The sequence below is a fragment of the Chanodichthys erythropterus genome, chromosome 3 (assembly GCF_024489055.1).
Source record: "Chanodichthys erythropterus isolate Z2021 chromosome 3, ASM2448905v1, whole genome shotgun sequence".
NCBI lineage: Eukaryota > Metazoa > Chordata > Actinopteri > Cypriniformes > Xenocyprididae > Chanodichthys > Chanodichthys erythropterus.
The window spans coordinates 13835655-13858865 of record NC_090223.1 but is presented as its reverse complement, the minus strand read 5'-3'; the positions used below and the strand labels follow the sequence as shown (position 1 = coordinate 13858865).

Here is a 23211-nt window from a genome sequence, read left to right as displayed (position 1 = left end):
ACTAATTACTGTTTAGAGATTGCATTAAATCCTCATGTTTGTTTTTCAATGGGTGATCAGTCTGTCTTTGTTTCTTGGCTTTTGTGTGCTACCTGAACTCATTTTGACTTAGAATATTTCTGAACAGTGTTCAAATTTTCAATTTTTTTTTTTGTTTGTAGTTTTGTGTATTTAGCGAGAAGTGCATTGCAGGACACATGAACCTAACTGGCAAAACTGAAACAAATAAGTGGCTGTGGTAAACAGCCATATAATGAAAGAAAAAAGATGACCTTATACAATATTTTTACAAGCTGTTTTTTTTTTTTCTAGGTGTTACAGGGTTCAAAGTTCCACATGTAGTAGCAGGTGATTCAGTTTTCTCCTGAAATGGCAGCCAGTACAGGTAAGAATTTTCAGGAAGAAAAAAAAGCTAACATTTCTTCACTGATTTATCTTGATTTAATACCACTGTAGCCAGCAATTTACCTCTTTTCAATGTCATTGTTTATTTTTGATGTCTATGTATTTCACTTTCATTATTAATTCTTGTACACCAAGAAAATGGAGAAAAAAAAACCTATATAATTTTTAGTTGATATGATAATAAGAAACATCAAAAGTAATGTACTAACATTAATAAAATACTGATTTTAGCCAAAGTCTGAAGAAACATTTACCACTTGGACATTCATTTTGTTTTTGTTGGTATATGGTGCATTGCATGTACAGGTGTTTATTCAGTGTTTTGTTGGTTTTTTTTTTTTTTTTTTCTTTTAGGTCCAGTGGGCTGGAGAGGTAAGAGTCAAAATAACAAAATGGGCACGGGTGTTTTCAAACTTTTCATTTTTGCAATTCCAGTGCCACCAAATGAAGCTGCAAAAAATAAAGCATATTTTCAGTACTTTCTACAACACTGTATACACCTTTGTTCTGTTTTTTAAAAGACCTGTATTCACATTTATATTAACATACTGTTTCTATCCCGTTATTATTCTCTTTAGTTTTAGCAGCTGATGAAACTGAACAGGAGTACAAATGATTACTTGCACTTCAAAATAAGAAGCATTGAAACATTTCTCAAAGATATGTACAGGATTGTCACCGTAGCAACACTTAAATGTTCAGATTATTTTATTTATTTAATTATTTCAGATTTCAAGTGCACAGTGTACAATTCTGAATTGATGATAGGCACATAATGTGTTAAATGAAAAATTAACAACAATAGTTATTTAATTATATATATATATTAAATCCTTAACATGCTTCAATAAAACATGCACATTAGCAGTCTCTTAAATTTAGTTTACTCTGGCAACAACCAAGTAAGTAAATGAGTTAGTGCTATCAATCGATTAAAATAAATAAATAAATAAATAATCACACATTTTTTTTTTACGTTTTTTAATTACTTGTTTAATGGCATCAATTTATGAATGAAGGCAATACAAAAAGGCCATTAATTGTGTGTCATTGAAAGCTATCAATTTTAACATTTATCAGGCTCCAAAAAATATGACTTTTAATTTAAGTAAATTTAAAACAATCTTCACATAAACCCGTAATAAATATTTTGGTAGCGTGTTTTGATTGCATATTGCATGTCATCTTTACCTGTGGCCTTCCTACATTGTCTAGGTACGAAATAGCCTATACAGAAATTGGAAATGTTTGCACTGCATAAATTATAATATATATTAACCCATATTAAAGCTACAAAAGTTCCTTAGTCAAGAGCAGTAATTTTTTTTCTGTTACCTTTGTTCTTTGATTAACATTTATGGCAGACAGCATTAGTGGATGCTGTCATTTTGAGATTTATTCATAAATAAATACATTTGCGTTAAACACACACCTTGCCCTCTGCTTCTGACGCTGACTCAAGGCCATGCACTGCGGACCGAGAAACACACTGAATAGCGTTAACTAAAAGAAGACGAGGAACCAAATCCTGCCGCTGTTTTCATCCGATGTTTAAAGGGGACTGAGGCGAACACAAATTTGATAGATAGATTACGGCGCTAATCAGGGGGCTGAGTAGAAAATGGGGGTGAGGCTGTACCGGCAACATTTGAGAAGTGCTGGTATGCAAGAAATAGCGAGGGTATGCTACAGCTTAAAATATAAAAGTGCCGGTACTGCATGCCAGTCAGTACCAGCCACTTCGAACACTGCAGACACGACATTCACAGACAGCGCATGGTGTTGTGGTGCTTGAATGGTTTAAAAGCATTTGCATGGATAAGAGCGTGATCATATTGTAATGCTAGCCAAAGGATGACAGAAAAAAACAAGTGGTACTGCAGAGCCAAATGACGTTCAGCTCCACCTCTCTATATGTCTAATGTGGTGGAGAGATACCCTGCGTTCCATTCGGAAGGGCTCATCCCTATGCCCTAATCCCTACAAAGGGTTTACCCTCCGGAGTGAGAGCTTCGAAGGGATGAAGGGTGTAGGGGTCAAAAAAACTCTTTTTTTGGAATGCACTTCTGCATCATCTTAATAACACAATCAAGGAGGAGTAGATTGTGCAAGCCCTTTGTTTAACGTTAGTTTATTTATTTAGGTTTATTACACCATATTGTATATTGTGTCTATGTATTTGAAACATTTGAATGGACTGATAAAGGGAGCTGTAAAGTATTTTTGTTGAAGTACATAATAATGTACCAAATCTAACTCGTATAAATATTACAGTAGCATAGAAAATACTATACATACATTTATAGGTAAAATCAAACTCCTAACCTCCTGTACCCATTCTGTGACGTCAAACAACTTCCTTGTGCAAAGGATCATGGGGGCCCGAAGTGTCCATCAGTTGTACCCTTCGAAATCCTTCATTCTGAAGGGCCCTTTGAAGTGGCCAGTTTTGAGCACTTCGGTTTGGAACGACCCTTCAACAAGTGCCCTTCGGAGGGCGATATATCCCGTTTGGAACGCACCAATAGAGTTGTGGGTAGGGTTAGGGTGTGGTCGGATATTCTAGCTCCACCCATTAGTCCCAAATTACATTCGCTCCTCCTCGCTGGAAGTCTAGCGAGGAGGAGCTACATGTAAGCTCCTCCCATTTTCTCTGCAATGAGCAGCCTCTCGAAAAAACAGATGCTGTGTAATTGAGTTAAATATTTTTAACACGTTAAACTGAAAAAAAAAAAAACACTAATCATATGCATTAACACGTTAACGTTGACAACACTAAAATGAATGTATTATGAAATTAAAACAGAAATGTGATATTATTAACTTTTCATTACACACTTAACTGGGTAAACCTGGCCCTTTAACTTAATGGAATGGTTAATGTAATTAAGATATTAATGATATGTTTTAAGCTTTTTTGTATAAGAAATTACTCTGCTTATACTTTCTCACTTTTTTTTTTCCTTGTTGCAGGTAGGAGGAGCAGGAGAGCAAGTGGAAGTGGTGATCGCCCTACACGTATGTGAATCTATTTAGTATAAAGAATGCATATTTGCAGTTTTTTTGGCAAAACTTTCACCCAACAATAAAAAATAACATCCATTCATTCATTCATTCGTAAATAAACAAATTAATAAATACATTTGTAAGAATGAGGAACAGACTGTTTATTTATTTGGTGAAAAGTTAATTTCTGTGTCTGTTCATCATGCAAAGCATCAAATAACTTCAGAAGATGTGCAATATATTTCATTAGTCTTTTAGACTACACAAATAATTTAATGTTTTAGAAGTAATGAACTGTTGTGGGATTTCAAATAAAAGCATTACAAATGTACTCATCATGGTTTCAACATGTCAGTGTAATCAGTGTTGTTTAGCATATGACACATCAAGAGTTCTCAGTTGTATATTTTATTAGTTGTCTGTCTGTGCAAGTAAAGTGTGCCGTAGTTCCCCTAAATCAGTGTTTAGTTCCAATGTCTACCCTCAGGGATCTGCTAACCAATCAATTCTTAACTGCCTGCTCTAACCTTTGTACTTTTTTTCTTTGCCAAAACAATCAAATTTATAGCATCCTCTCGTGACAGTGACACTGTCAGAGTCAATTTCACAATTTCATTGGGACTAGCACAGTTAGCAAATGTGATTCAATATTCAATGTGTATTTACACCAGCTTTGGAATTTGGACTCCTAATAAATGAAGTGCTGGAACCCATATTGTGTTTGTATTTATCCTCCTTTTATTTTATTTTTTTCTGCTCTAAAAGTGTATGAGCATCACAGGCCATAAATCACAAACCCCAAACTATACATACAGACTAAAGAACTGTGGAAAATTCTAAATTAGCAGCCATTTTAAGTCTGTGATAATGTTGCCCACTAGAGGAAGCCTTTTTTTTTTCTTTTTTTTTTTTTGAAGAAGAAATCTTTTAAGCCTTGTATTTTTCTCAGTTTCCATCTCTTTGAATGGAAGTAAATTCATATAGTTCATTTGTAAAACTATAGTGTACTGACAGTGCAGATCTGTATAATCAGTGTACATAGAAATCTGTAAAAAACTTACATATCATTAAATGTTTAACTTTTATAGACTCCAATAAAACACTTTTTCTTTCAAATTGCCAGACATCAAATATACTGCTGTGCATGTTTCAGATAAATAAGGTTTTGAGCTGAAATATTTAATATATATTATTCATTTTTAATTGACATCCAATGCATATGATTCATCTAAATATTGAATACAAGTCCACACATACACCACACACATTATGATTAAACTTTAATTTGGACACCTGATGATCCAGCTTTATTTCTACTTGTTATTAATATGGTTTAATTCTGACATTAGACCTGAATAGTTGTAGGACATTGATTGTCCTGTAGTTTATTTTAAAGAGCATTTTTTTAGTATAATTTGTATAAATGCAACTGATGAAATGAAGAAGTAATTAAAATGAAAGTACACACTATCCCTTATACACTGATGTAAATTTTAACCTAAGATCTTTTGATGTATTAAACAAAAATCTCATTAATATGTTTTGTCAATTACCAGTCACTATAATGTTACAATTGTAATTACATTTGATGTTAAGTTCTATGTATTTTTGAAGGCCGAGTCTAAACTGGTTCTTTGCCCTAACTTGCATTTTAGTGTCAACACCACTGAACCTGGTGTTGTGTGGAAGTGATGCAGCTCTGAAGGCCTCTGTATCTAAATGTTTTAGGGGAGAAAAAACACTTTCCACATCACATCAGACTGAGTTCAGATCAATGTCTGTGATAGAGGCAGAGATGGTAGATGGACGTTTGATCAGTCTGGTTGAGCTTCCAGCTCTCAATCAGCTTTCAGAGGAGGAATTGAAAGATGAAACTCTCCGCTGTGTGTCTCTCTGTGATCCTGGAGTTCATGTTTTCATCATCATTGTTCCTGCTGGTCCACTAAATAATGAAGAAACAGCAGAAATAGAGAAGATCCAGAGGATATTTGATTCCAAAAAGCACTTCATGGTGCTTTTCACAACGCGGCTGAATGTTAACAGACCAGTGATAAACGTAATAAAATCCAGCACAGATTCTCAGAGATTAATCAGCATTTTTGGGGGTCGATACAGAGTGATTGGGTTAAATGAACCTGAAAACTCACAACAGATCCCAGAACTACTGGATTATATAGAGAACATGAAGACTGAACCCTATTCACCTCAGATGTGTGTGAAAGCTCAAGAGAAAAGAATCAGACACGAACTAGAAGAGAAATATAAAGAAGGACTGAAGAAAATTGAGAATAACATTGGAGAGTTTCAGTTGGGAGGTGAGTGTATAACATTCAAATACAAACTGAGATTTTCTTAAGATTTTCATAATGAAGATCAGCTATAAACCTTCATAACTGTTAGATTATTAAAACTTTTAGGAAACTGGTTAAACTGTTAGGTAATTGACATTTCATATTTGTCAGTCTCTTTCAGTCTGTTTTCAGTCAGTCAGTATTATTAGGGGCCAAGCACAGAAGGTGCGATGGCACCTATTGTATCAGTTGGCATTCTTATTAGGGGTTCAAGCACATAGTGCTGAAACCCTATTGTAATTGTTACATTTTTTCCAAGGATCAGTATTCTCCCCTAAAAGTGATCGGGCAGACCAAACTGTAAGTCGTAGAGACTTGAAACTTTGAGGGCTGGTAGTACACAACTCACACCGTCTACAACGTCACCAAGGCTCGCCCCAATCAGCCTGAAGACTGATCCAAAACTGTTAGGCATAGGCTCAAGTGTCTTATATCCTTGGAATGCTTGGCTCAAGAAGGACACAATTCATGCCTCAGAATCACTTGTTGTATAGGCAAAATTTTGGGTATTTTGGATTTTTTTAAAAAACAACCACTTTTGTGAACTAGTCCTAGGTTCGGAACCAAACCAGTGCAGCAAAATTCTCTGGAGTCTGATTGTCAATAATTATCAAAAACAGTTAAAATTTAAAAGTGGGTGGAGCCACTTTTATTAAAATAGTTATAGCTATTTTCATGTTTTTTCATGTTTTAGTGCCACCAAGTGGTCAGTTGCCTCTTTTTCACATGACTACAGAATGAGCTCTTACATAAGTGTGCATAGTTTGGTGAAAATATTTCATTCTGTTCATGAGTTATTCACCGTTAGTCCGACTGACTTGAAAATTGGCATACAGTGTCTTTGTCCAAGGTGCCATGATTGTTTATGAGGACATTGATGTATCTTGAAAAACATAGCCGCCATTGATGTTTAAGCAGCAATCAGACAAGGTTAACGGAGCCAGCACCACCTAGTGATAAAATCAAATTTTCAAATGCTTATAACTTTGGGTGTGGTCGACTTATTTTCACAGCAGTCACCTTCTTTAGACTCCCGAATCCTTGCCTAGTCCAATGATACCAAACATGCCAGGTTTTGCCTTATGGTTTGTACAAAGTTGTGATTTAGGCCCAATCCCAATTCTAATTTATGATATTTTATGACACTTCAGTTCAAAAACATATAAGCCATTGAGTTTCCCAAAATGATACAGAATGATACAGAAAGTACAAGACTGGTGGAGCTGCTTTTCCATCGGGCCAATGGGATTCCCAAGCAGACAATCAGCAATTTGATTGTCAAGGCAATTTCTAAATGGTGTCTTTGCTTTGCTCTTGCTCTTGGGGGTCTCCCTGCGAGAAACATGTGATGCTTATATGTTCATGAGATTTTATAGTCTGCATCTTCCTTCCACACCGGGCACACAGGTCCTCTCATCCTAAGCTGTGCCTGGACAGTTTCACACTAGGATAGGCATCACTTGGCATGGGGTACTGGGCATTACATTGCCCAAAGTGTTGTCAAGACGATGCAGTGCGCCTTCCCTCAAAAGGGAATGTCTTGGGTTATGACTGTAATCCTTGTTCCCTGAGAAGGGAACGAGACGCTGTGTCCCTTTGCTATGCCTTCGTATGTCTGAGAGCGACTTGCTTCCGTGTACGCCATCACATGCAATGTCACTGAGTGCGTCACAATGCAGCACCAATTAGGATCTAGTTTCACATGTGCTTCAGATGCTTGTACGCTGAGGGGGTTCTCCAAAGTATGAATGTAAATTCATGCATTACTCTTAACGTTGACACATCTTCCTTGTTAAATGAACATTACTTTACATTACATCAAAAAAGAAACCAGATACAATTCTATTTTGTAATTTTACATTAACAGTGTAATGTTCTATTTATCAAAACCAAGTCAATCTCATCAATTTAGTGTTTTAAGCATTTCTACATTCATTCCAAAATAACAACTAAAGGCTGTAACAATTTAAACAATAGATTTTATTTGTGTATTGATGTTTTTCTTTTTAATAGTCAACTTAGGCTATTTTGGATCATCAGTCATGCTCTGTAAACACCATCTGTCACAGACACGAATTGTATTTTTAATTTCACCAAACTGATTGCACTAAAACCCCCGCAGTCATCGTGTTTTCAGTCCATTTCAAGTTTGATTTTGACGTGACATAAAGCGGTGATATCTAACTGGGTGATCAGTTTACTTACTTTTCAATTAGTCTTCCCATTGACACCATCATTTGTTCAGTCAGACTGATGCACGGAACACGCACATAAACAAGAGGCGGGATTTATCGCACAAACCAATCATATCCAATCATAACCAATTACATCCAATCATAGCACGATGGAGACATTGCCTCCTCTCACGTCACTTTCCCCCATTCACTCTCAATTACCCCCCACAAAACCCACCGCACGCCGGGGGTCTAATGGTTTTCTATGGTTTTCTGTGAGTGGAAAGGGAGGCATTGCTGCACTTGTGTTCCTGATAAAAAAAAGATCGACCTACACAATTGCTTATAAATTGCTTGTTATGCTATATCATGACCAAATCTTGTATTCTGTCTTTTTTGTCAACTTGTTTTCTTTCAATTAGCATATGTTTTGTATTTCTTTTTGGAACTGATTAATCACCTCATTGATCAGAGCTTGTGCACTTCAGTTGTTGAGCGAACATTAGGGCTGTAGTCAAGTCCACCTTTGTCGAGTCCAAGTCAAGTCCAAGTCCAAAAGGTTCGAGTCCAAGTCAAGTCCGAGTCCAAATGAGACAGTCAAGACAGAGACAGAAAAAAAAGAATCCTCTTCAAGACCTTTGTACATAACTATTGATAATTTATGTGATGTGAGAGACAGCATATCTTAGATTCTAAAATAATAATTTTGCATTATTATTTTTTGCATTATTACGTTTTTAAATTCTCTGTGGTTCCCAACTGTGGTTCCCAAACATTTTACAGTCGCGTACACCCTGAGGCATTTAACATTCTTCTGCATACCCCTTCTCTTCCACTTAGACTGCTGCAATCACACCTTTTCCATTAAGGGACAATACTTTCCCCTTTAAACTGATTGTGCATTACAGTGCTTTTTTTTACCTCTATAAATACCTTTATAAAATAAATCAATGTTTTAAATTAAAAATGTCCAAAAGAAAAATAAGCAATGATGTTATAATGTGTGATACTTTTAAATTGAACTAAAACTGCCAGTAGGTGGCGGTAAGTCACTGTCTTAATGAGTGAGTCATCGAGTCATTCAATTCATTCATTCATTCAGTAACGACACAAGTGGATGTATTTTTGAAAGGGTAATTGAATCATTGACTCTCATGGTTTTTACACAGCCACAGATTTGTTCACAAAACATCGATATGAATCGCAGTTCTGCTGTGGCTTTTGTTTGAACTAGACATGCGCTGATTTCAATTTTCTTGGCCGATTCCGATTTCCGATTTTTGGATAGTGTGAGTGTGATCTGCCGATACCTATTTTTGCCGATTCTGATTTTCTTTCTAAGAACTATAATTGACAGCATATACAAACAAAAATCTACCTTTCTTCAACACAAAGTTTTATTTTCATAAAAAAAGTAAAACTCAGTAATAAAATAAGAACAAATAAAAAAATTCCAAACAGCAAATAAATGCAATAGAATAAAGAGCAATGAAACTGAAGTTTTTCAGGTTAAGTAGGTTTTTATTTAGATAAGAAATACTACAGAAATTAAAGTAATCAAATGTAAAATAACACATCCACGTTGGTTACCTTGATTTCTGTATTTTTTATTGTAAATATTAAATACAGACTTATTCTTACCATTAAAGTTAAAAACGTATTCAGTCAAGAGCAGAAAGTGATTTTCTTTGTCTTTTGTTCTTTAAATAACATGTCAGACAGCAGCAGGAATATTGGACTGCTGCCCCTTTAAGAGTTGCGTTCTCTTAGCTATTTAACGATCCAAAACTGACTGTGTTTATCTGAATTGCCAAGACGAGCATTTTGACATAATTTTGTATGTATTTGATATTTTAAGTGCATTAAGCCACTCATTTTGGTAATTGTGACTCTGTTTGACTTCTGTCTCTGTTTGAGACTAAGCGTGGCTTATTCGCGTGATCAGTGGTGCGCGCGCTTTCGGTGTGAGCGCGAAACCTGCAGGAACCGGAGCGAATGAGACGAGTGAGAGAGAGGAGGCGCCCGCGCGAGTGTGTGTCACTTCACCGTGAGAGAAGAGAGCGAGAATGCGCAGCTGACGTTACTGCCTGTGCCGCTGGTAACAAAAAAGATCGGCTCGGAATCGGTAAGAAGTGAGACTGAAAAACTGGACTCGGTCGAGACCAATTAGGACTTGTGGCGAGACCAATGACCAAGTCCGAGACAAGTCCGAGTGCAAATATCACCGAGTCCGAGACAACAGAAAAACGTCTCGAGTCCGGACTCGAGTACTACAGCACTAGCGAACATAGCCAAAACTATCAACAAATAATCCTTTCACGACCTAATCTGAGGTGCTTATGCTCAGATCAGAGGCCTAAAATCAATCAGCTCCAAAGAAATGCAAAACAAGTTAAATGAAAGAAAACAAGTTGACAAGTTGTTTCTTAAACAGTTTTATTATCAAAGCAATTACCACAGTAACTCTCTTTAGTGCATTTATATTGTTAGTCAATGCTCACTTTTGGAACAGAGCAAATATGTCAGTAGCAAAGTCAATAATTGACATTGAAAGAAAATATTCTGTCTTTCAAGCCCTTATTATAATGATTGTTTCAGATCATACAATAATAATAATAATAATAATAATAATATTTTCTACCAATGTTATTTTCAGGTGCTGAACGTGAAGCAGATTATCTGAAGTGTTTGAGGATTGTGCTGGTTGGGAGGACAGGAAATGGAAAGAGTGCATCAGGAAACACTATTCTGGGAAGAAATGAATTTGTGAGTGAAGCAAGCATGTGCTCAGTGACAACTGTTTGTCAGAAGAGAGTTGGTGAAGTTGATGGTCGATCAGTAGCTGTTATTGATACTCCAGGACTCTTTGACACAACACTGACAAATGATGAAATGGTGGAAGAAATAGTGAAATGTGTTTCGCTGTCGTCACCTGGACCTCATGTGTTTGTCATTGTGTTGCGTGTGGGAAGATTCACCAAAGAAGAAACAGACACTGTAGATCTGATAAAGAATATCTTTGGTCCAAAAACTGCTCAGTTCAGCATCGTTCTGTTTACTAGAGGAGATGAACTTCAAGGTGAATCAATAGAGGATTATATGAAGAGAGGAAACAATGCAGAACTCAATAAATTGATAAGAGATTGTGAAAACAGATTCCTGGCTTTCAATAACAGAGAAAATCAAGACAAAACTCAAGTGATTCAACTGTTAAACATGATAGAAGAACTGAAAAATACTAATGAGGGTCGATACTTCACTAACAGCATGTTTGAGGAGGCAGAGATGAGCATTAAAAAGAGAATGGAGGAAATACTGAAAGAGAGAGAGAGAGAGAGATTCAGACTCAGAAAGAAGAATTACAAACCAAATATGAGAGAGAAATGAAAGACATGATGAAGACACTCGAGAAAGAGAAACAAAGAGCAGAGGAGGAGAAAATCAAAATGGAGAATCAAATTCGAACAGAGAGAAATGCGAGAGAACAAGAGAGAGAGCAACATAAGAGAGAGAGAGAAATAGCAGAGAAAATGGTGGAAGACCTTCAAAGAGAGAAAACAGAATGTGATTTAATAAAAACAAAACATGAAGAGGAAATGAAGAGGATTAAGATGAAATATGAAGATGAAGCCAGAAAACAAGCAGAAGAAACAAATGATTTCGGAGAGAGAAAAGAGCAGTGGAATTTGGATATAAAGGATAAGCTGGAGGAGCAAGATGATCAACATGAATCACTGGAAGATCAGTATGAAGACCCCCAAAAGGGAGGAGAAGAAGAAGAGCTGATAAAGAGGAATAAACGGAAAAGCAAGCGCTGTGTCATTATTTGATACATTTTAATGCTTACATTTAAATAAGTCTCAAATAATTATGCTTCTGATTCAATGTTCCAAACATATCGTTACCTACCTGATGCTTTTTATTGTTATCATTGATTGAAAGTTTTTTTTTTTTTTCTCTCTCTCGAAAAAGGGGAATAAGAAATTAAAATTTGACAAATTAATTTTTTAACCCTCTATGGTACGCAATATGATATCAATGAGGAAAAAAATATTTGTGTTGTTTTTCCTGCTTAAAATTGGACACTTTAACAATATCAATAAACATTTTCATAATTTTTAAATTTATTTAATTTTTATAAGTTTGTTGCCTCGAGGCAACATTGTACCACAATGGAAAAATTTAAACATTTGGTATTTTCATGTAGAAAAAAGAAATATATTTATTGAAAACATTCATTTCTTTAACTAGACACTTAAACAAACAAATTTATCTAGTTTTTAATGTATTAAAAGTTTCATATTTAATAAAAAGTAACATTTTATATCCAGCTGTTGCCCTCAGGCACCATTGTACCATAGTGGAACACAAGTATTACCAAACCATCATATTTTTATGTTATTATATTAAATGATCATATCCATCTTCATCCTCATCTCCATCTTCTCTCTCACCCTCAGTATCTCCCTGATGGATTGTCACTATGATTTCATCTTCCTCATTACAGTATGACCCCTCATGTATGACCCCTCATTAACTCCTCATCCTCACCCTCATAAACTGGCTTTTCTACCTGTGTTTTACACCTTTCTGAAGTGCTATAGGAAATGTGCAGATCATAATATATGCAGATATAGTATGTGAATTAGTATTCTTATAAGTACATTACAAAATCATGTGAAAATGCCAACATATTTAGATAATTCTAACTCTTTTCCTTACAAATATGATACATTTGTATTGAAACCTATTATGGCTGTATGGCCTTATGCGATTCCATTATGGTACAATGTTGCCTTGAGGCAACACACAGTTTTTTATAATTTTCTCTAAAACATTTGATGATATATAATGTAAATTACTTAAAAATACTTCTTTACTTGCCAGTGAAGGTGACTCATATTTTTTGTGGGTGATTAAATGGTTACAAACAAGTGAAAAAACACTTTTCAATGGAGAAAATATGGAGTCATGTGATATGTGCACATGTGCTGAAACAGGACACAAAATGGACCCCTGTTGTTCATGTTTTGGTCTTTTTTGCACTTTTATTGATTAGTATTTGAGTTATTCTGTCCTGAGATATGCTTGATCAATCAATTTGTGTTTTATTTTATTAAAAACAAACTAAAATAGACCATGTTGCCTGGAGGCAACACCGTACCATAAAGGATTTTAATGGGCTCATTTGCATAATCCTACATTATACACGGTGTCTAACACATTGATTTTTTGTAAACTGTAATGTCACAAAGAAAATATTTATTTTAAGTTAACTTTAAAGGGATAGTTCACCCAAAAATGAAAATTTGATGTTTATCTGCTTACCCCCAGGGTATCCAAGATGTAGGTGACTTTGTTTCTTCAGTTGAACAGAAATGATGATTTTTAAATCCAACCGTTGCCGTCTGTCAGTCTTATAATGCGTTTCAATGGTAACACAATTTATAAGAGTCAAAAAATATGCATAGACAAATCCAAATTAAACCCTGCGGCTCATGATGGCACATTGATGTCCTAAGACACGAAATGATTGGTTTGTGCGAGAAACTGAACAGTATTTATATAATTTTTTACCTCTAAAACACCACTATGTCCAACTGCATTCAGCACTCGGTTAGTGAGGTCTGATCACGCTCTGACAATGAAAGTGATGTCTCGCACTCATTGAAGTATATGCGCGAGACATCACTGCTGTTGTCAGAGCGCGTTTCGTGTCTTAGGACATCAATGTGTCATCATGAGCCGCAGGGTTTAATTTGGATTTGTCTATGCATATTTTTTGACTCTTATAGATTGTGTTACCATTCACAAGCTTTATACAACACAGACGGCAACGGTTTGAGTTAAAAATCATCATTTGTGTTCTGCTGAAGAAACAAAGTCACCTACATCTTGGATGCCCTGAGGGTAAGCAATTTTCATTTTTGGGTGAACTTATCCCTTTAAATTTATTTTTGATTAGCTCATCCACCTGTATGTCTCCCAAAGATGTGAAAGTGTTTTGTGAGTGTGTAAAAGAAAAACAGAATAACAGAAATTTAAATCTGATATCCGAATAACAGAAATTTAAATCTGATATCCGGAGATAGCAAATTTAAACATCTCTTACATCTAGTTGTTGTTTTTGACTTACTATTTTTGTATTGTTTTTTTTTTTTTTTTTAATACTCACACGGACTACTAATAGATCTCTCTCTCTCTCTCTCTCTAAATATATATATATATATATATATTTTTTTTTTTTTTTTTTTTTTTCTAAAAAGGGTAGAGTAGTAACCAGAGTAGTAATCAGTGATTTACTTCACCCACCTTGCATTTAGAGGTGGTGAGTCTCCAGTAGAGGATATCCTTAGATCAGAGGGCTTTTCATTGAGTCAATGCAGTTTTAGTTTGTGTTTTGTTGCAGTTTAGGGTGCAGTAGTGGCCAGTCTACTCTCAGTAGGTTAGTGTTTGGGGTGACACAAGGAAAAGAATATTCTTAAGACTAAATGTGCACCTTTAATCCAGTGGGGGCATTTCACAAAAACCTAGTGTATGGCATGATTCCCAAGTAGGCTAATCAAATTATATCTTAACAAAAGGTGGACAAAACAGGACCTAACAAGACTCAATACGACACGCAAGAAAATGTATTGTATGTTAATCAGTTTTTTTGGTTTTTTTTTCAAAAGATTATTTGAGTCACTCCGTATGTATTTTTCATCACGTTCAAATGGTGTAAGATTTAAGAATTTGATTAATCTGTCCAAACAATCTAAATCTAGGTTTAAATCACTTGCCGCTGTAGTGAACAGCACATTCTAGGGCCCAGTTTATGGCCGGGCCCCTCTCTGTCCATAACAGCGGACAAAGGTTTGCTACATTTTGATTGGATCTTGGTGGCCTAACACAAACAAACTGTCCTATGCCATCAGATAAAGACGGAAGGACAACATCTGGACCTCTCTTAGAGGGAAGGACAAGACTTCTCATTGGTCCACAGGCAGTTACTGCCCTTCACCCATCTAGACACTACTTCCTAAGGTTGGCCAGAGACTGCCATAAAAATTCCTCAGGACCTTAGCAGCAATGGGTGAAACAAAGAGAGATCACAAAGATCCATCCAAATCCATTCAAAACTATGTTTGAAAACCTTAGAACTGATGCAAACTACACATCCATTTCATACTTATTCACAGAAATAAGTATTCTCAGTGACAGCTATTTGTAGTGCAACCTCTGACGCAAATTCAGCTGTTAATGTACAATTGAATGACAGTTCAATCTTTTTCCATCATGTTTAGTCTCTATTTGTTTAGAATATTGCCAAAGGTATTCTGGTGGTGGTTTGGAAAGTGAGAAATGCATTGGTAAACTTTAAAGACACTGTAAAGACTTCCAACTTTGTGCTTTATGCAAATGAGTTCCACAGGGGAGAGAAGGGTGGGCCACACTGTGTGTGTCCCCTCTGATGCCAGCAGCCAATCACAGCACTCGAATGGAGAAGTGCCAAATTGCAATCTCCTCCTCATCGGAAAGGGATAAAGGTACCCTTTCAACAGACACTCCTTGTTCTGAGTCTCCCATCGGGTGAGACATAACAGATATTGTTCTGAGTCCCGGCTTGCGAAGCTGAGACACAACAGATACATGGTTCTGGGTCTTAACTCTGTAAAGAGTGAGACATTAACAGATACAACACCGTTCTGAGCCTCTGGTCCATCCAGAGAGACAACAACAGATCCCATGATCTGAGTCTACAGCTTGTGAGTCAGCAACAGAGACGACTATGTTCTAAGCCTCCAGCTTGTGAGGAAAGAGACATCAACAAACACTACATTCAGAGTTTCCGTCCAGTGAGACAGTGACGACATCTGCAACAAGGTTAAGCTTAGGAGAGCAAACCTTCACTCCAAGGTACCTTCGTCTGCATGTTCCAGAAGGACCTTCTGCACCTACACCAGGGCCTCATCTGCGTGTTCCAGATATTAGGACCCTTTGGTGCTCCAGGAGATCAGCATCCCACAGAGCTTCGTGTTCAAGACTGTTGAAACAGATTCTGGCTCCTCTCCCCACTGCATCGTCACCCAGCACAACCAGTGGAAGACGTCACCGTCATCAGACTCAACCGCGTGGAACGTAAATATCACTTAACCAAACCTCTTTCCAGAGACCTTGGCATTGTTGTATATTATCAGTATATAATTTCCTAATTTCCATTAGATGTAATATAGCTGATGTTAGTTAATAACAAATAATCTTTCGTTTATTTGTTTGGTGTATAATAAGGTTCTCCACCTTATTATTTTCAGAGAAATTATCTTTCCATAAGATAGCGTAACTCTTCCACAGCCACACCCAACTTAATCACTTGTATTCTATGTAGCTTATGCACTTTATTCCTTTATCATTCATAGTATTCATTTAGTAGTTGTGTTAGTTATTCTTGTTTATCTTTTTGTTAATAAAATTTATTTTATTACACTTGTGTCTTCCTTGTGCTGATAATACAGAAGAGGTTCTACAAGTTAGCAATTTCACCAATCTTTCAGATAAATCAGCTGACCACTTTACATTAATTCTAAATGAATGAAAGCCCCTGTTGGGAGTGAAAGACCCTGACTGGTGCCCGAACTAGGGAAAGGGGGGGGGAAGTGGTTATCTGATGTACTCATAACCACACCTTAAGAGACGTGTGATCCAAAATCACAAAGTCAGCGGTGACGTGAGTACCAATCCCTATTTTACTTTGCGTCCTTGGATGGACAAAGTAAAAATCACTACACCGCTGTAAATCTTGGCACGCCGCACCTGATTAGGACACGGTGTTAAGCTTTTTGAATTTGTGTTTCAAAGCTGCAACTTCTGCCAAAGGCCAATTCAAGCAACAGAACTAACGAGCAGTATCATGAGTTGTTTATTTCCCCTGCTTTGTCTGAATGCCAGGGTATGACAACTGCCATGCTCTGCCATACGTAAATGCCGCCCCTGCCTAAATCTCCTTATCCTGACCATAAGAGTAACAAAATTTGTCTGGTACTATTTAAGGAAATATTCTGGTGATTATTTCTGCCAAAGTCAATAATGACAGGCACACAAGATTTTTAATTCTTAATTTTTAAAGTTTTATAATTGTAATGTTTTCTAAAGTTAAGCTCATGCTGCTGTGTTCCCTTTCAGTCGGTCACTTTGACATTACGCCAGAGACTGACAAAATGGGGTCTCGTCTGAGAGCCCAATCACCTTTGAGTGTTATAAAACGAGAGTACGAATACGAAGAGTATCTTGGTTTGCGGAATTTGCATGCGCGAGCTCCGCCCCACATTGTTGGTATATAAGGAGCAGCGTGAGCAACTCACATTCAAGCTTTCGCTTCAGAGCCGAGCACATCTGTTGCTTTCACTGGAGTGTGTTTCCTGAAGAAGTCTTCAGCAGTACTGGTGTGATGGCGCGATTCAGCGGTTCCAGTGTTCCTGCTTCCTTCCTGTGTTCCCATTCTTCCTCGACACAGACCGTTTCTTCGGGTTTGCTTTCGAGGGGCAGGCATATCAGTACAAAGTTCTCCCGTTCGGGTTGGCCCTATCGCTCCCCTCAGGGTCCAAGGTGTCCGTATCCTCAACTACTTCGACAACACTCATATCCACACTCAGAGTGATCATCACTCCGACCTGCCGTCAAGCTCTCACTCCATGGTGGGACCCTGCGTTTCTACGGGCTGGTGTTCCCCTAGAACCAGTGTCCAGGCATGTTGTTGTGTCAACCGATGCTTCAGCCACAGGTTGGGGTGCCATGTGCAACGGGCATGCTGCGTCGGGTTCCTGGACAGGACCCCGACTTCAGTGGCATGTCAATTGCCTCGAGTTGCTAGCAGTTCGGCTTGCTCTGCACCGCTTCAGGGCCCTGCTAAGAGACAAGCACGTTCTGGTCCGTCCGTCCGTATAGCTTTGTGCCATTCACATTCTGGGCTGACTCAATTGTGCAGCTGACGAGCTTTCATGACAACAGTTCCATCCCGGGGAATGGCGACTCCATCCCCAGTCGGTTCAGCTGATTTGGGAACACTTCGGAGATGCCCAGGTAGACCTGTTTACCTCTCCAGACAATTCCCACTGCCAGTTGATTTACTCCCTGACCGAGGGCACTCTCGGTTCAGATGCACCGGCGCATAGCTGGCCGCAGGGTCTACGCAAATATGAGTTTCCCCCAGTGAGCCTCTTTGCACAGACTCTGTGCAAGATCAGGGAGGACGAGGAGCAGGTCCTCATGGTCGCCCCTTATTGGCCTGGCCGGACCTGGTTCTCCGAATTGATGCTCCTCGCACCCCTCCTTGGCCTATTCCTATGAGGAAGGACCCCCAGAGACGGGCACCCTCTGGCATCCGCGTCCAGATCTGTGGAACCTACATGTGTGGTTCCTGGACGGGACCTCAGGTGGCAGCAACCATCACTTCAGCCTTGTCTACCAGACAGGTGTTCTTCTCATCATGAGTACTCATGGAAATGTCTGATCGGATCAGTGCTTTCCTTTATGTAATCTGTATGAAAACAGAGCTATGTCAGAAGTCCGTGATTCAGCTTATTATCTGCTAATGCGGCCATGCCCACGGAGCGAGCGCTATTCAGACGCAAATTCTGAGGCAATACATGTATACATCATCGCAATCGTGTATTTATTATCTTCAAAAGTGTCTATCTGCATGTTATAGTCATGGTTAGCGATCTCTGGAAGCCTCTGTTAGTTCCTGGAATGTCACATGGTATGCCTGTTCTTCATTGAGACATTTGTGGACTAAAGGTGCACAGAGCGCCCTCCGGCTGCAAGTATGAATTGAAAACACAGTATCCAGTGCTCATAGTGATAATAATAAATATTGAATATATATTACTCCTCTATATAGAAAATTGACATAAACATATGAAAATCCTTAAATATTTCTCCAAATGTGCATGCTTTTAAGCTAAAAGCCTATATAAAATGCCATAGAGGTAACATGAATGTTCAGACACTTTGCATCACATAAATACATTATATTTTAAAGTATATAATAGAATACCATTATTTTAAATTGTAATAATATTTCAGAGTATTGCTGTTTTTTCTGTATGTTTGATATACACCATGATGAGCTAAAATAAAGTAAGGGAAATATTTGCACTAACTGTTAAAAACTAATACTGTATGTAACAATGATAGAGACACTGCTATTTACATTTTTGTTAAGTTTGGCAAAAAATATTTTAGTAATGAAATTTGAAGTAAATGAGAAATAATGAAAAGGAAAGTAAATTTTCAGAAATTTTGCGCTTTCTTGTGTTTGAAAGTTAAAATGGCCCTCCTATGTGGTGTCAATCACAGAAACGGCCCCCAGCCAGTTTGAGTTTGAGACCCCTGATTTAACCCTCTGGAGTCTGAGGCTGGAGAAGTTTTGACATGCCCTGACATTTGTGCTTTTTTCAGTTGTTCATAAACATATTAATAAAAAAAGTGTCATTACACTGTATTCAGCACAAACTGGGCTACCATAATATGTGAGAAACATGTATGTACATGTTTGTATTTTTTAAGGAATAACGTTTATGTGTGGTTATTGAAAAAACAAAAAACTCAGGTCACTGAAATAAGGCCAAAAAAATAATATTATATATGTGTTCACAAGACTTCTGGGTATTGGAGGTTGTAGACTAGAGTTTTTTCTTCAAAATGATGTAAACATTATCCTGCCTACTCGTTCATATGAAACAATAGAGAGATTTAAATTTTGTAAGACACTTTTTGTCAAGAAAGACAGTATGCGTAAAGGCGTGAATCAACATGAATAATGGGTCATTCACACCCGAGAAGACAAAATAATCGCATAATGACCTGTAATGACCTGCATATTACAGTATTTCACAATTGCTAAAACACATTTCTTGAAACCATCACTCAATTTCTCAAAACATTAAACACAAATCCAATCTTCAAACTAATTTCACAAAACCTCTGACTCTTATGGCAAAATCAAACAAAGCCTTCAGATCATACACACATTAAACAATATATAAACACTACAGATCATTCATTAGACACTACATTAAAAAATGGAAAAACACAACATCCAGAACATGAGGTTACAGAAAAAAAAGTATATTGTAACACAGTAAACACATTTTGCCATTACATAAAATGTATAGAAATCACAAGTAATGTGAATTTAAAGTATACTGTATGTACTGCAAGTACAGTATTATATTCAATATTATATAGTATTGAATGTCTGTATATACAGTACTTACATACTGTAAACATACAGCAGTCTAAATGCAAATGACTAAAAGGTCAAAGAAAACTCTAAATGAAAAGCATGATACAGTACACAAAAAAACAAAAAAACAAAGTTCAGAGTCAGTGAGATATTCATTCTGCTTCAGCATCACGTCTTCATGTTGGGTCCGGCCTAAATCAAGTCAAGTCACCTTTATTTCAATTGCAATTTATACTACACAGATACTAGTCTAGTCTAGTATAGTATAGTATAGTATAGTATAGTATAGTATAGTATAGTATAGCATAGTCAAAGCAGCTTTACAGTGATAACAGGTACATGATGATCAGTAATGCAAAGAGGGTTCATTTTGGCTGTACAGCTCTAAAAGAAAATAGTGTCATTGTTCAGCTGAAGTCAGTTCAGTGTTTATTCACTTACATTGTAAAGACCATCAATTATTATGTAAATTACTGTAATTATTTTCCTCTATAAAGCAGTTCTGCAGAAAACAGTGATGTCATCATCTAGGCTAGCTTAGTTCAGTTCTCATCCTATAATGTCAGTACTGTCAGATCAATAATATTGTTGAATATTATTGAATATTGTTGAGGACATTTTCCACATCACAGGCAATGTCGTCTCTTGCCAGGCAAAGGGAAAAACCTGTGCCGGATCCAGCCTTGACAGCCTTGTCTCCACACCCCTTGCTCTTTCTCCTCATCATCCTCTTACACATACTCTTCCTCCTCTACTTTTCAGATTGTTTCCATCTATTGTTGGTATCATCATTCAGCACCTGTGTCACCTGCACTCTGAACTGACCTATATTTTATACAGTTGATTTGATCACATCATTAGAAATAACTGTGAATAATTTTGAGTCACTGTGTTTAAAGGATGACAACTGTGTTGTAGTTGTGTTTAACTTTTGCCACATGTATTTACCATTTTGCAACACAGTGCAAAATATGTTTTAGTGAGTAAGAATGTGTTTAGAGTTTTGCAAAAAGAGTGGATGAGATTTGCAAACAGTGTCTTAACTACCTGAACTTGTTTAAGGTTTAGCCTACAAAGGGGTTTAGGCCACTGAGCATTGGGTTCAGAGAATGGGGTTTAGTGTTTTAGCAATTGTGAAATACTGTAATGAGGCCTTTAAATAGTTTTCTCTCTAACCTTTTTTAATCTAATGGGTGCAACAGTATCTAATGTACTAGAGAAAATGGTGCCCATACTGCTAGTCATTTCCTCAAGTTCATTTGTGTGCTTAGTACAATGAGCAGCTGAGACAGATCAGGCAGGTTATTTGTGAATTTATCTATATTTGTCGGGAGAATTGATCTACCTAGTCGATATCGCGGCACAATTTGACAGATGTCATCAGTATGCATTACGCATGTTACAAGGTAGTGATCAGTGACATCGTCACTTTGCGGTAGAATTTCTATATATCGGTAGGATTATGAATCTTTGAATGGAATCAGTGATTCGGATCGCGTATCAAACCACAGAAATCACGTGACTTTGGTGCTCCAATTCACTGATTCGATTCGTAAAGCTCCGAAGCTTCATGAAGCAGTGTTATGAAATCGGCCATCAATAGATATTGTTAAAAAGTTATTTTGTTTTTTTGGTGCACAAAAAATATTCTCATCGCTTTATAATATTAAGGTAGAACCACTGAACTCACATGAACTGTTTTAAATATGTTTTTAGTACCTTTATGGATCTTGAGAGAGGAATACCATTGCTGTCTATGTAGGCTTCACTGAGCCATCGGATTTAATAAAAAATATCTTAATGTGTTCTGAAGATGGACGAAGGTCTTATGGGTGTGAAACGACATGAGGGTGAGTAATTAATTACATTTTTTTAATTTCTGGGTGAATTAACCCTTTAAATACACAGACCAGAACAAAAGAGATGTAAGTATTTATTACAGCAATATTTTTTGAATTTGCTGGAAATACTTTTGTGCCCCAAAGGATCACAGCTGGTTCTGGGGCAGAGGAACAATGATTATCAGATATCTTGAAGAGACAGCAACCACAACAGGAGAACAGAATTATCATAAGTTTTCAATCTTTCTCATTATACCAAATGACTGCAGTGAAATTAAGACCAATTTACTAGTCACACTGAGACATTTAAAATGATACTAAACATGAAAGGAAAAAACAAAAGATTCATAAGACACATCATAGGTATTTTATAGACATTGGTGGTGAACTTTCAGTGATTTTAGTCAAAGTGAATTGGGGTATAGATGGGTGGGAAGATAAATTTGGAAGATTAGTGATTATTGTTTTATTGCAGGTTAAAGGAAATACAGTCGCACAATCACTGTAAATATGCTTTATTGTAATGCATTATCGATTTGTATGTAGACAGTCCTTTGATGATTCATATTGCAATGGTGATATCATGATGTGGGTAAAGTTACATCAACAAAGTTTCTGCAGATTTGTACAATGTTCTGTAGTTAACCTGGGATTATTAGTTTGTAACAAAAGATTACATACCTTCAGCAAAGTTCTATTCACAAGTTCACATATACATATATTAGATGTATTTGGCGTGCTGTCCAGAGGGAGGGCTCCGAGCTCTGAATTTTGGCCCGAACCCAGAGTACTCCCCCCAAATGTGGAAATGAGAGATAGAACTAGAAGTGAGGAGATGAGGTGGAGGAGGGATGCTGATAAACTGTCAATCGAACAGAGGTAAGTCTGCAGTATACCGCTTGTTGTTGGTTGATTAGCTAAATGCTTTCCACCTGTGTTAATTAATCTAATTATCTGCACCTGCTCCTACCAAATTTTGTTAATAAAACATAATTAGAAGAGGACGCAACAGTCAACTTAAGAACAGTGAGTTCTACCTTTAAAACTTATGAGAGAGATACAGCAACCTGAATCTGGGTTATACTGGTGCATGCATAATTATCAAAAATCTTATCTTATCTCTGAGATGAGGCCAAAACAAATGTGATGTGATCTACAAAAAACCATTACATGGTGAAATTTTACCTATTACATGTTTTGATACCACA

The 23211-nt window shown here is 36.9% G+C and overlaps 1 pseudogene; it reads left to right on the top strand.

The window, feature by feature from the left end:
• The first annotated feature begins 360 nt into the window (after positions 1 to 360).
• Positions 361 to 12014, top strand: LOC137008662 (GTPase IMAP family member 8-like; annotated as a pseudogene).
• The last annotated feature ends 11197 nt before the right edge of the window (positions 12015 to 23211 follow it).